The 12,823-nt window shown below is 38.3% G+C and overlaps 1 protein-coding gene across 1 annotated transcript in view; it reads right to left on the reverse strand.

The window, feature by feature from the left end:
- The window catches only part of ANKFN1 (ankyrin repeat and fibronectin type III domain containing 1), a 489,950-nt gene extending 483,555 nt beyond the window's left edge, over positions 1–6,395 (reverse strand). The window contains exon 1 of the mRNA XM_032320627.1: positions 6,314–6,395. The gene's annotated coding sequence lies outside the window, so the exon portion shown is untranslated. The remainder of the gene's footprint in view (positions 1–6,313) is intronic.
- Between the last annotated feature and the right edge of the window lie 6,428 nt (positions 6,396–12,823).

Below are 12,823 nucleotides of genomic sequence, written 5' to 3' on the forward strand. Positions count from 1 at the left end.
TACATAAACAATGCTGCAGGAGTGTCTGGGTGGCTCACCCAGTTGGTTAAGTATCCAACTCTTGATTGTGGCTCAAGTCATGATCTCAGGGTGAGATCAAGCCCTCACTGGGCTCCATGCTCAGTGGGAAGTCTGCTGGAGATTCTACTGCCCCTCTACTGTCAGAGTCTCCTACTGCCCCTCTCCCTGCTCTCTCTCTCTAAAAACAAGCAAATTAAAAAAACAAAAAACAAAAAACAATGCTGCAATAATTGTATGGACATGTTTGTATATGGAGTTTAGCATATTGATAGGATTCATTCTTAGAAATGGGGATTGCTGGGTCTGTACATTTAAATTTGGTTACATACTAGCTTCCAAAAATGTCATTACAATTCAGATTTCCACCAGTTATATAACAGAAAACTTACTTTCCCCACATGGATAAGAGCTTAGCGTGTTCCTAATTTTTTAAACTTTTTTAAACCAATTGTGTTGGTTTAAATGAAATTGTATTTCATTGTGTAAATATGCATTTTTAAATTGTTAATAAATTTGGGAATGTCTTTTTACCTTCTACTATTTACATGTGTGAACTGCCTATTTATAACTTTTGCCCTCTTCCCTATTGTGCTTTTTTTCCTTTTTGTCTTTGATATTGCATCATTTCTGAATTGAGTATTTACCAACATTAATTATATATATGCTACAATATTTTCTTCTTTCAACTGTTCTTATGGAGACTTTTACTAGATAGAAGTTCTATAATTTTATGTATAAACTAACTGTTGATCATGCTTCTGTTTTTATGGAGACTTTTATTAGATAGAAGTTCTATAATTTTATGTATAAACTAAACTATTGATCATATTTCTCCACTTGGTCATATCCTTAGAAAAGCTTTCTCTATGACAAGATCTTTTTTTAAAAGTTTTTTTTTCTTTTAATTTTTAAGTAATCTCTACACCAATGTGGGGCTCAAATTTATAACCCTGAGATTAAGAGCTGCATGTTCTACTGTCTAAGCCAGCCAGGCACCCTATCATAGATTATAAAATCTATAACAAGATTTAAATTTTCCTATGCCTTCCCCCATTCTTTTTTATATTTTGATCTTTACTTAACATTTAACATATATCTATTAGTATTTAATGTGTGCCAGACTCTGAAAACTGTGAAAAATAACACAAAATGTCTTAACTCTCCTTGAGCTTTCATTTTACACAAACCCTTAAAGAGATAACTAGCATCTCAGAAAGTGATAACTTCTAAACAAGAAATAAGAAGAGAAAATAAGAAAATAAAAACAAAGCAATGGAAACAGGAATAGACGTGTAGGTACTTCAGCTAGGAAGCTCAGGAAATGCCTGTCAGAGAAACTGATGTTTGAAGAGAACTGAACAGTGAGAAGAGTCAAACTTGTAATAATATGAGAGAAGAGAGGCCACAGAGAGGTGACAGCCGGTGCTCAGGCCTTGAAGCAGGAAGTATATCACAGCAGTCTGCCCTTACCTACAGGAGATAAATTCCAAGCCCCCCAGTGTGCCTGAAACCACAGATAGTACTGAACCCCAAATATACTGTTTTTCCCCCCATACATACATAACTAAGATAAGGTTTAATTTATAAATGAGATACAGTAAGAGATTCACAGTAATAAAATAGATTCACAGTAATAAAAGATATTCACAGTAATAAAATATACTAAAGTAAAAGTTACATGAAAGTGTTCTCTCTTTTAAAATATCTAATTGTGCTGTATTAACTCTTGTGATGATATGAGATGATAAACTGTGATGAGACAAAATGAGGTAAATGGTATAGGCTCAGTAATGCAGCATTAGGTTACTGACCCTCTAACTATTCAGATCAACTACTACTGGACTGTGGTTGACCATGGGTTCACTGAAATTGTGGAAAGAAAAACTGTGGGTAAGGAGGGGGCTACTGTACATATATGCTCAAGAGACAGAGAGAGGGTTCCTGTGTCAGGAGAGCAGGGGATGAAGCACAGGTCAGTCAACAATGGGCTGCGAAAAGCTGGCTGTTGGCCACTTTAGTTTGGATTTCATTGTAATTATGCTGGGAAGTCAGGTATTAATGTAAAGCGAATCACTTCAAAATATAGGTCAGGGATTTCCACTGCCAAAAAGAATGAGGTAGATCACTGCAGACCAATGATTCCAATGCAGTATGGAAAAAAATAATAAACTATATTTTTAGGATTTAGAGATGTACAAAAAATAATGACTAGATAACTAAGTAATTTTCATTTTTAAAAAGACACTAAAAATGTCTCAGTGGCTCAGTCATCGAGCATCTGCCTTCAGCTCAGGTCATGATCCCACGGTCCTGGGATGGAGCCCCACATCAGTCCCCCTGCTCAGTAGAGAGCCTGCTTCTCTCTCTCCCTCCCCTGCTCTCCCTGCTTGTGCTCTCTCTTCCTCTCTTTATCAAATAAACAAATAAATATCTTTTTAAAAATAAATAAATAAAACACTCCACTGGTCAGTAACTCTACATAGCAGTTCTCCACATCACTATTCATCTGCAAACTGCAAATAGTGTTCATTATGACAGTTTTTAACATGCTAGAAAAGAGAGAAACACTGAAGTAATAAACTCATAGAATATGGTTTAAAAAATCAGCAAGCAGTCAAATGCATGATGGGGCACCTGGGTGGCTCAGTGGGTTAAGCCGCTGCCTTTGGCTCAGGTCATGATCTCAGAGTCCTGGGATCGAGCCCCGCATCGGGCTCTCTGCTCAGCAGGGAGCCTGCTTCCTCCTCTCTCTCTGCCTGCCTCTCTGCCTGCTTGTGATCTCTCTCTGTTAAATAAATAAATAAAAATCTTTAAAAAAAAATGCATGCAAAAATAATAAATACAAATGAAATCATAACTCTTGATGAAAAAGTAGCTTCTCTGCCTCTAGAACACATCACTTTTTAACCTCAAATAATCATATGAAAAATAACTCAATGTATTTGATGTCGAATGCCATATCTAAAAACAAACTGCAGAAATAACTATAAAGTAGGTAATTTCTTATTGTAGAATAAGAATAAGATGCATTGAAGCTTCTTTTTGTTAAATAGAATACCATCTAATATACTTGAGAGTACAGTTGGAATGATAAACAGTCCACTCTGTGGAGATGGTTGTCAGTGACGAAATAGTGACAATCTGAGCATTGCAAATGATTAGTTATTTGGAACCAGTTTTATCTTTCAAGAAGGGAAGGGTCATATGTCTACAATGGTGTTCCAAAGTGAAAACTGATATAAATTATCCTAGAGAAATGCCATATTCACTAAGATGACACAATTTACTGGCATGTGATTTCCTACCAAAAAAGAGGGAGAAGTGAATAATTCAATTGTTTAAAAAAAAAAAAGTGGAACAGCTCAATGTTTCATTGACACAGTACCATTTCCTAACCTCCTTGACTAATTTAAGTAGTTGTCTGGTAATGATGATGGGTATTTCTCTTGTTATCTGACTATATTACAAGAATTATTTTAGAAATATTTTTTAATGGTTTAATGGCTGAACCACTTGGGCTGAATTCAGAAGAAAACTAACTCTTGGATGGGAAGTGGATTATAGGTATAAACCAAAGGCAAGACTATGGTTTACTGTGACATGTTCTCCACTCAGTGTCGGAGGAGACACTGAGGGATGTTCTGGGCTTGTTTCTGTATTTGTTACTTGTATCTCATGAGGAGGAAGAATTGTAACCAGAACAGACCAGGGCTGGGGAGGGAATGGCAAAGTTCTCTGAGACCTGGCAGGATCTTCACTTAGCGCAAGTGGTATCCTCAGCCATTGGACATCTCATGGGGAACATTAGGAAACCCATGGAGCCTATAGCTTCAACCAGGGACAATCTATGTTATACCTGTCTTGTATAAAAAGGCTCCAAATATGTGTTTCTTATCTTCTGATGTCCCATACCAGTATGATTATTATATCCTTTATCTGTATTTGTTGGTGTTTTCTATCAGTCATATCAAAGTCTTGAGATAAAAACAGTCTCACATATTTTGCCATTGTGAATGATTTATATTAAAACTGGCTATTGTTGGGTATAAGGTGTATACATAAATATATAAATGATAACTTATCATATAAATATGTATAATTTAATATGCAGCTGGACTCCATAGGTATATGTGTACATACACAGATTACAGATAAATATATACATGATAACTTAGTATGCAAGAGTGATTTCATATATTTTAGTCAATGGCAAGACTGGTTAACTGTAATTAAACCAGTTCCTAGATTCTTGGGGTTCATAGGAAGAGGAACATTCAGCTGAAATCCTGAAGCCACCTGGTAGTCATTAGGGGGTTGGGAGCTCAATGAATATTTGACAAAGGAAGAGAAGAACTTCACAAATACATGGGAAACTTGAAGAAAGAAGAGGTGATGGGTTGGACCAGCCAACTTCAACAGAGGTCCACAGATGGCAACAGAATCATCCTATTCCCGACTGCTGGTGATTAAATCTCCACTGAAGAAACAGAATTCAATGAGAGGCATGAAGATGAAAGGCAAGTCTCTTCGCTCCCACCAAAATTAACTGAGTTTCAGCACTCTGGTGTGGAAAGAGGCTTCTCTAATGCCTGACAAACTGATGAAACTGGAAAAAATTCTAGATGATACATCTTAAAGATACCAAACGTTTGAAAACCTCTGGATACATGTATATCCGTAAATAATCAAAGGACAGAAATAACTTCCTTTCCCAATTGACTATCCTAAATTACTTTTCTAAAGAAACTTCAAAGCAGCTTAAGCATGTCCCAGTTTTATGTACATCTGCCTGAGAGTCATCTCCAAATCTGTGTCCCACAGTCTGCAAGCCCAACATGTACTAACCAGCTTCTTCTCCTCTCCTCCCTACCCTGAAGTATCTCACAATCTAGAAGGGAATGTTTTATGACTTGACGAGAGAAAAGCTCCATTCCATACAATTCCAAGAAGTTCACCTTGAATCATCTACCATCCATACTTCTACCAAAATTTCTGACAAAGACATGGAGATGCACAGATGAATGATGTAAGGGGCATGCTAGGTGGGCATCAATTCCTTTATACTTCTAAGTATGAATACGGAAGCATCTACAACCATTCCCTTCCTCACTCCTCTGTTAACTTGGAGAAGTCACTGGAGGAAATAAATGAAAAAGGACAAAAGCTGTGGGGGGCGCCTGGGTGGCTCAGTGGGTTAAGCCGCTGCCTTCGGCTCAGGTCATGATCTCAGGGTCCTGGGATCGAGTCCCACATCGGGCTCTCTGCTCAGCAGGGAGCCTGCTTCCTCCTCTCTCTCTCTGCCTGCCTCTCTGCCTACTTGTGATCTCTCTCTGTCAAATAAATAAATAAAATCTTTAAAAAAAAAAAAAAAAAAGCTGTGGGATACATTTTTCCAAGAAGAATGGCAAAAGAACAAAACAGGAACTACAATTCCTAAGGAACTCCATCTGATGCTTTCACATTACTAATAAATTCAATTTTGCCCTAAAAATTTGAGAAGATTTTTGATAATTTCTATAATTTCAAATTACCTGAAGAATAAATTATTAATCTTATTTTTATGACTTAAACTTTATTTTTCAATATCAAACTCCCTTAATTCAGTTGCAGTTGAATGGTTGATATGCCCTTATGTATTTTGTGTCTGAAAACTTTCACACTCAATTTTGCTGTTCATCTTTCTTATTTGAGAGGCAACTGTTTTCTTTTTCAGGCCTAAGACTTTTTGAAGAGTGTTGAAAAGCAGGCAGATCCAAAGCATTGTATACGTAGTGTTTAGTGTGTAAAAGTGCCCTGAACAAGACATCTCGGAGTGCTAGTTACACAACTTATAAAATATTCTTTTTCTTTTCTTTTAAGAGAGAGAGGGCGTGCACATGTTGGGGAAGAAGCAGAGGGAGAGCAGGAAAGAGAATTCCAAGCAGGCTCCATGCTCAGCACAGAGCCCTATGTGGGGTTTAACCCCATGACCCTGAAATTATGACCTGAGCCCAAATCAAGAGTCAGACACTTAACTGACTGAGTCTCCGATGTCCCTGTAAAATATTCTAAATGAAGGGACCAGAAAGACGATGTACTCCAGGGGCTACAAACTCAAATGGATTCAGGGACAGGCAGGTAACGTAAATGAATGATGTCATGAAGAAAGGATGAACTGTAGCAAACTAGAGAGGGATACAAATCAGTCAACCAGTCAACTAAAAATATTGTTCCAATTCAATCCAATATTGTAGTTTGGGCCTTTTGGCTGTTGATCTCCAATTCCAAAGCTTAGGAATATGATCTGAGTTACCTGGGGATTCACAAAATACAGCTGTGGGGGCTGGAGCCCCAGTCCACATCTCCTGTGGTCTGATTCAACGCATGATTCGTCCTACCACCATGCTGCATGTCTGCAGGTTGTGCACCATCCCTAGAAAAGAGGAAGAACTTTGAGGATCTGCTATGTGCTCAAGCCCTTTACGTAGGTTATTGTTTTTAGTCTCCAACATACATTTGAGATTGTTAAGAGCCTCATTTGTCAAGCAAAAGTAAGGTACAGACTGTTAAGCAATTTCTCTGACATTGACCTATAAAGGTGTGGGCAACCTAATTGTATGGGTTTTGAATCCAAGTCCATCTGGCTTTCAAGTTTGTATTTTTTGATCGCTTCCATGAAATACACCTCACCCCCAGGAAAGGTAAGTAATTTAAGTAGTACTTCCAAGAAGTGGCCATTATGCCATCATGGTAGAGACACAGACGCGTATCAAGCAAGGTTGTCAGTGTAATGAATCCTGGCAATGATGACGAAGAGGAGAAAAGATGCTTGATGTTGCTGGGGCTGCTTTTCTTTCACATGCTCAATCCTCATCTTTACAGACTTAGCTTTGCTTCACACAGCTGATGGTTCCCACCTGCACTGTTCTTGAAACACTTCCTCTACTTGCTTTCTGGACAATCTCTCTTTGTCAATCTCCCAGCCCATGCCTCTGAACAGTGGAGTGAGACATGGTTCAGTCCTCTCTCCCGTTCCCCTCGCCACTTGCTATCACCCAGACACTTGGCTTCATCAAAATGCCATCTATAAGATGCTGACTTCTACATTTCTATTTCCAGTCCTGATCCCCTTTCCTGAAGTCTGGCTGATAGACCTCCATGGCCCATTATCTCAAATCTTTCAGTAACAGATGTGCTTTGGAATATATTTTTTTTTCTGATTTTACAAATTTATATGCATATACTGTATACTACAAAATATCCCCAATGAGGTTTGGGGCAGCACCTAATATTCAAATGCACTAACACTGCTCCAGCAAAACAAGACTATTCACACCAAATTAGATGAATGACTATAAATAACCTCATATCAATTAAATCAAGTTTTCTGTCAAAGAAGAAGTAAAATCCCCATCCCTATTTTCTTCCTCCATCCTTACCCTGCTTTATTTTCCTCCATAGCACTTACCAACTCCTGGCATATTGTATAGTGCTTGTCCATCTGCCTGAGTATTTACTAATGGCATCTCTAGTCTCATTTTCAAAATAAGTAACTTGAAGCCCAGAGAGGCTGAACAACTAGTTTCTCCCTACTAGAGACCAATCTCTAGCAGAATCAAGGGCAGAATCCAGGCTCAAGAGATATTTCATCTCATTTCTCTCAAACCTCCAGAAATATATAAAGTATTCATGGACTGTTGAGTAGCTCTGAAGTTTTAATAACTTGGATTTTTGGACCATTATAAACACCTATAACATTTTTTGTCACTAAGTAATATATGTTGTTTTCACAAAAAATTCTTTTAGAACAAAATTGTCCCTTACTTGTCTTCCTAGGGATGGGTACATAAAACCAGGATGTAAAATGTTCTTGCTCCCCCAGTTACAAACAATATGAGCTTTAAAATAGTACTCCAGGGGCACCTGGGTGGCTCAGTAGTTAAGCGTCTGCCTTCAGCTCAGGCCATGATCCCAGGGTCCTGGGATGGAGTCCAGGAGGCCTGCTTCTCCCTCTCCTACTCCCTCTGCTTGTGTTCCCTCTCTCGCTGTGTCTCTGTCAAATAAAGAAATAAAATCTTTTTTAAAAGATGGTTTTAAAAATAAAAAAGGCACTCCATTTCTCTGAGCTTCACTTTTATCATAGGAAAAAAATAATGATATAAATGAGAACTGTATAATATCTCAATAGTTTATTACAAATTTTTTGAAGATTTTATTTATTTATTTGAGAGAGAGAGCATGCATGCACATGCTGGAGGCAGAGTCAGGGGTAGAGAGAGGGACAAGCAGACACTGTGCAAAACTTGGAGCCCAAAATGGGGCTTGATCTCATGACCCTGAGATCATAATCTGAGCCGAAATCAAGAGTCAGACGCTTAACCAACTAATTCACCCAGGCACCCCAAGAGCTCTACAAGTAAAAAATATATTAGAATCATCACTTAATACTATGATATGTAGTTTTAAAAATTTAATATAAAATATTAAATGCAAATACTGCATACTAATTAAAATCATGAACTATGGATCCAGACTGTCCAGCTAAAATCCTGGCTCTACCACTTACTAGTTCTGTGATATGGGGCAAGCTGCTTAACCTCTCTGAAGTTTATTGTCCTCATCTACAAAGTAAGAATTATAATAGTAGCTACCACTTAAGACTAAGTTTTGAATGTATCAATGTATATAAAATGCTTAGAACAATGCCTGGCATCTCATAAATGCTCAGTATTAGCTGCTACAGTAATGCAATTAAGAAACTATTATTATAACTACCAGATATAAAGATACACAGCTAGATATACATGCATATTCATGTGGTTATATATAGATGTAGGAAAGGATTTAGCTACACAGCCAGTGAACTTAGTAGCTCTGTTATTTTTATTGCTTCTTAATAGAGACCACAGACGTACATGGGAAATATGAGAGTGTGGTTCCAGCAATCTACTATAGTTAAGTTCATATTGCAAATCCCTTAAGTATCACTAACTTTCCATATTGTTAGAATTTAGTCCCTGAAAATGCAGCCACTACTTGGGCAGAATGTAGCAGCTGCCCAACAGGTGTTGAGAAATATGAGAAGGGGGGGGGGGACACCATAATTCCCAGAGGGGAACAGACTCTCTTTTAATGCTTTACTGAGGGGAAAAAGGCGGTAAAGTAGCATAAAGCAAGTAGTATTATACCTAAAAACAAAAGTTATACATTAGAAATGAAGGTAAAACAAAAGATTTACCCCTTCCTGTGAGCTGAGTTTTTCCAAGTTACTGTAGACTAACAGGAAACTCCTTCCATTCTTAGCACTGTCTTGGATGGGAAGTCTACAATCTCCGTTGGCTTTAATGTGAACCATCAAGACAGGAAGTTCTGCATTTGTTATAAGTCCCTCCTGCTGTGAGTTAATACAATGTCTGTGATGCTATTTCAGGCAGAGTGGAGAAGAGTCCTCCTCATGCTCAGAAAGCATCTTCCCTTTCCTTGGAGAACCATTATTTGATATCTTGTCCAAATCAATTGAACACTTTGTTACTACGTTTCATGATTTTTCTGTAGATCTAAGACAGTCATTTTGCCCTTCAGAGCTTTATTCATAAAGTATATTAGATGACTGATCATATTATTCATTTAATCTATAGACGTTTTGGATTCTGTGTGCCCAGCACTGAGCTAGATAATACAAAAACTATATAAGAAATACATGGCTCCCAGGGTGTATAAACTTTGATGAGGATTTAGACACATTATAAGATTCAAGAGGAAAAGAGGAGAATATTTAATAGATAGTTGAACTAGTTGTCCAAATTCAAATGTTATGTTTTCAGTGTTATAGCCTATTGCCTTCCTAGTATATGACCTGTATCAGAGCAAGTACTCAAATATTTTTAAAAATAAATGAATCAATGGAAGATGATGACTTAATATATATAAAGAGCTACAAGAGCATTACTGAATTTTAAACTAAAATCACTCATCTAGGGGCGCCTGGGTGGCCCAGTAGTTAACCATCTGCCTTCAGCTCAGGTCATGATCCCACGGTCCTGAGATCAAGCCCTGCATCTGGCTCCCTGCTCAGTGGGGAGCCTGCTTCTCCCTTTCCTATGCCCCTGCTTGTGTTCCCTCTCTTGCTGTGTCTCTCTCTAGCAGATAAAAAATAAAATATTTTTTAAATGGAACAAAATCATTCATCTAGTCTAAATAAGTAATATAAAATAAAGCAAGCAATTGTGACAGAGATTGGCTAGTCACTCATCAAATCCACTTCCTCTTCTCCCTTGGTATGTATCACAACTGCCTCTCCCAGCATCCCTTGCAATTACGTGAAGTCATGTAACTGAGTTTTGGTCAGTGACATGTATATATAAACCTTATATATCTACTTCCAGGAAGACACAAAAACTTCTCTTGGAATCTTTCATGCATCATCTCTTTATCTACCTGCTGAATACTGACGATCCTCTGGAGGCCTTTCAGAGTCTTAAAGATGGCAGACCTACCAGTGAAGAAGCCTGGGACCCTAAATAAATTGTGTGAAGCAGAACAGGAAGAGCAGGAATGATGACATTAGGCTGGGATGTGAGTAAGAAAAAAGACTTATTGAATCATTAGTGTCTGCTGACTACACAAGTGTATGAGCAAAAGATGCAGAGGGCAGTATTATTTACAATAATGAAAAAGCAGAAGTAACTTAAATGTCCAATTATGAAAGAGAGTTTAAATAAGCAGTATAAACCTATTCATAATGTAATCATCCACAAAAAGTGATAGTTGTAAACGCCGTATTTCAATGTATGAGAATGTTAACATTTTAATATAAAAATCAGGATGCAATATATAAAATCTTATATAATTATGTTTTATACTCAAGTTAAAATTCTTATATTAAAACACAGGAAGTTAATATATCACAATGTCAAATACAGTTGTGTTAGATACACACAGCTGGATTTATCCGGTACAGTTAGATTCATGATTGATTTTTCTACTCTTAAATTTTCTACTTTTTGGCACTGTGGCATCATTGCTTTATAAATTTAAAAACAGGATGCAAAAAAGCTATTTAAAAAACAAAGTTGGGGCGCCTGGGTGGCTCAGTGAGTTGGGGCCTCTGCCTTCAGCTCAGGTCACAGTCTCAGGGTGATGGGATCGAGCCCCGAAGGGGGCTCTCTGCTCAGCGGGGAGCCTGCTTCCTCCTCTTTCTGCCTACTTGTGATCCCTGTCTAATAAATAAATAAAATCTTTTAAAAATAATAAAATAAATAAATAAATAACAAAGTTAATTCTCAAATGGTAAGCATACAAATCATATGCGCTTTTCTTATTCTGAAATGGACGGATCAACTTTATCCAGAGGGAACAAGAAAGCTTCACGGAAAAAATGCAACTAGCATGGGGGCCTGGGTGGATGAGAGGATTGACTTAGCATAGAGAGTGTTCCAGTCAAGTGGAGTAGAGTGAATGAGGGTTTGGGAATATGAAGAGATTCTGAGACTGCCTAAAAATCTCAAGACATTGGGCAGGGCACCGTAAGGGGGCATTCTGAGAATACTTTCTTCATCTCCAGATTCCAGTGTTCTATCCTTTCTGCAATTCTTAGCACCCTTAAGTACAGTGCTTGGGCACGCTCTCCTGGGACTGGAGGTCAGCTTGCATGGATTGCATTCATCTGTTACTCAAGTTCCCCCAATAGGGTCTGGGTGAAGTCAGAGGCCCACCCAGCAAGAATGCTATTTTCTGGCTAACCTGGGATATGTTGGCCTCAGACCACATAAACGGGTTGAACAGAATTTTTGGATCCAGGCTCAGTTCCCTCATTCATTTTCCTTATGCACTGACTGTCTAGACTTTGAATTGAAAGCAGACATGTGACAGACTCAGAGTCTGTCTTCAAAAAAATCTCACAGGGACGCCTGGGTGGCTCAGTTGGTTAAGGGACTGCCTTCGGCTCAGGTCATGATCCCAGCGTACTGGGATCGAGTCCCACATCGGGCTCGCTGCTCAGCAGGAAGCCTGCTTTTCCCTCTGCCACTCTGTCTGCCTGTGCTCTCTCTCTCTCTGACAAATAAATTTTAAAAATCTTAAAAAAAAAAAAATCTCACAGCTTTGGGAGAATAGGATGGAGATGGGAAGTTAAGGAAAACATTATTTACTTGAGTATTCTTTCTCTGGCATAGGAAAGACTTGAGACTTTGCAAAACTCTCAGGTACTGTCATCACTGTCTTATAGATCAGACAACTGGGCTCAGAGATACTCAGTTGCTTTTCTAAGGTCACATAGCAGAAAATAAGCAGCAGAGTCTGGACTGAAATCTAAGTCAATCTAATTTCTTTATCTAAGAAGTTCTGATAATATAGTTTTTGATATTGAAGAAAGGGGGTAGGAACAGATTATTTTGGAAATTCAAATAAGACCCCAAAGGGGGACTGCTGGTAAGATGTGAAACAAAGGGAAAGCATTTTTTTGTTGTTGCTGTTTTAAATAGATGGATATTTGGGGCAGTCTTAGTTTCAAAGCAAAGCTCTTGTTTTGTGGGCTACTTGGGAACGGCTTAGGGGCAGCTGCCTGGCATTAGTTGGAAATATGCAAGCCAGGCTTGAATGATCCTCAAGCCTCCTTTCTCTATTTGTAAAGGCTGAGTATGCCTTTGAAACTCAGCCTTCTAAAACCCTGTCTCCGCATACTTGGAAATAGGCCTGTCACAGGCAGGCAGTCAAGACATGTTTAGCTACCACTTCACAAGCAAGCATTTTAAAAGGTGCTCCTAATCCATTCAGACCCCTCATAAATGACAGGAGCCTGCACATTACCATAGTTACCGAATCA

This window comes from Mustela erminea, chromosome 18 (genome assembly GCF_009829155.1).
Source record: "Mustela erminea isolate mMusErm1 chromosome 18, mMusErm1.Pri, whole genome shotgun sequence".
Lineage (NCBI taxonomy): Eukaryota > Metazoa > Chordata > Mammalia > Carnivora > Mustelidae > Mustela > Mustela erminea.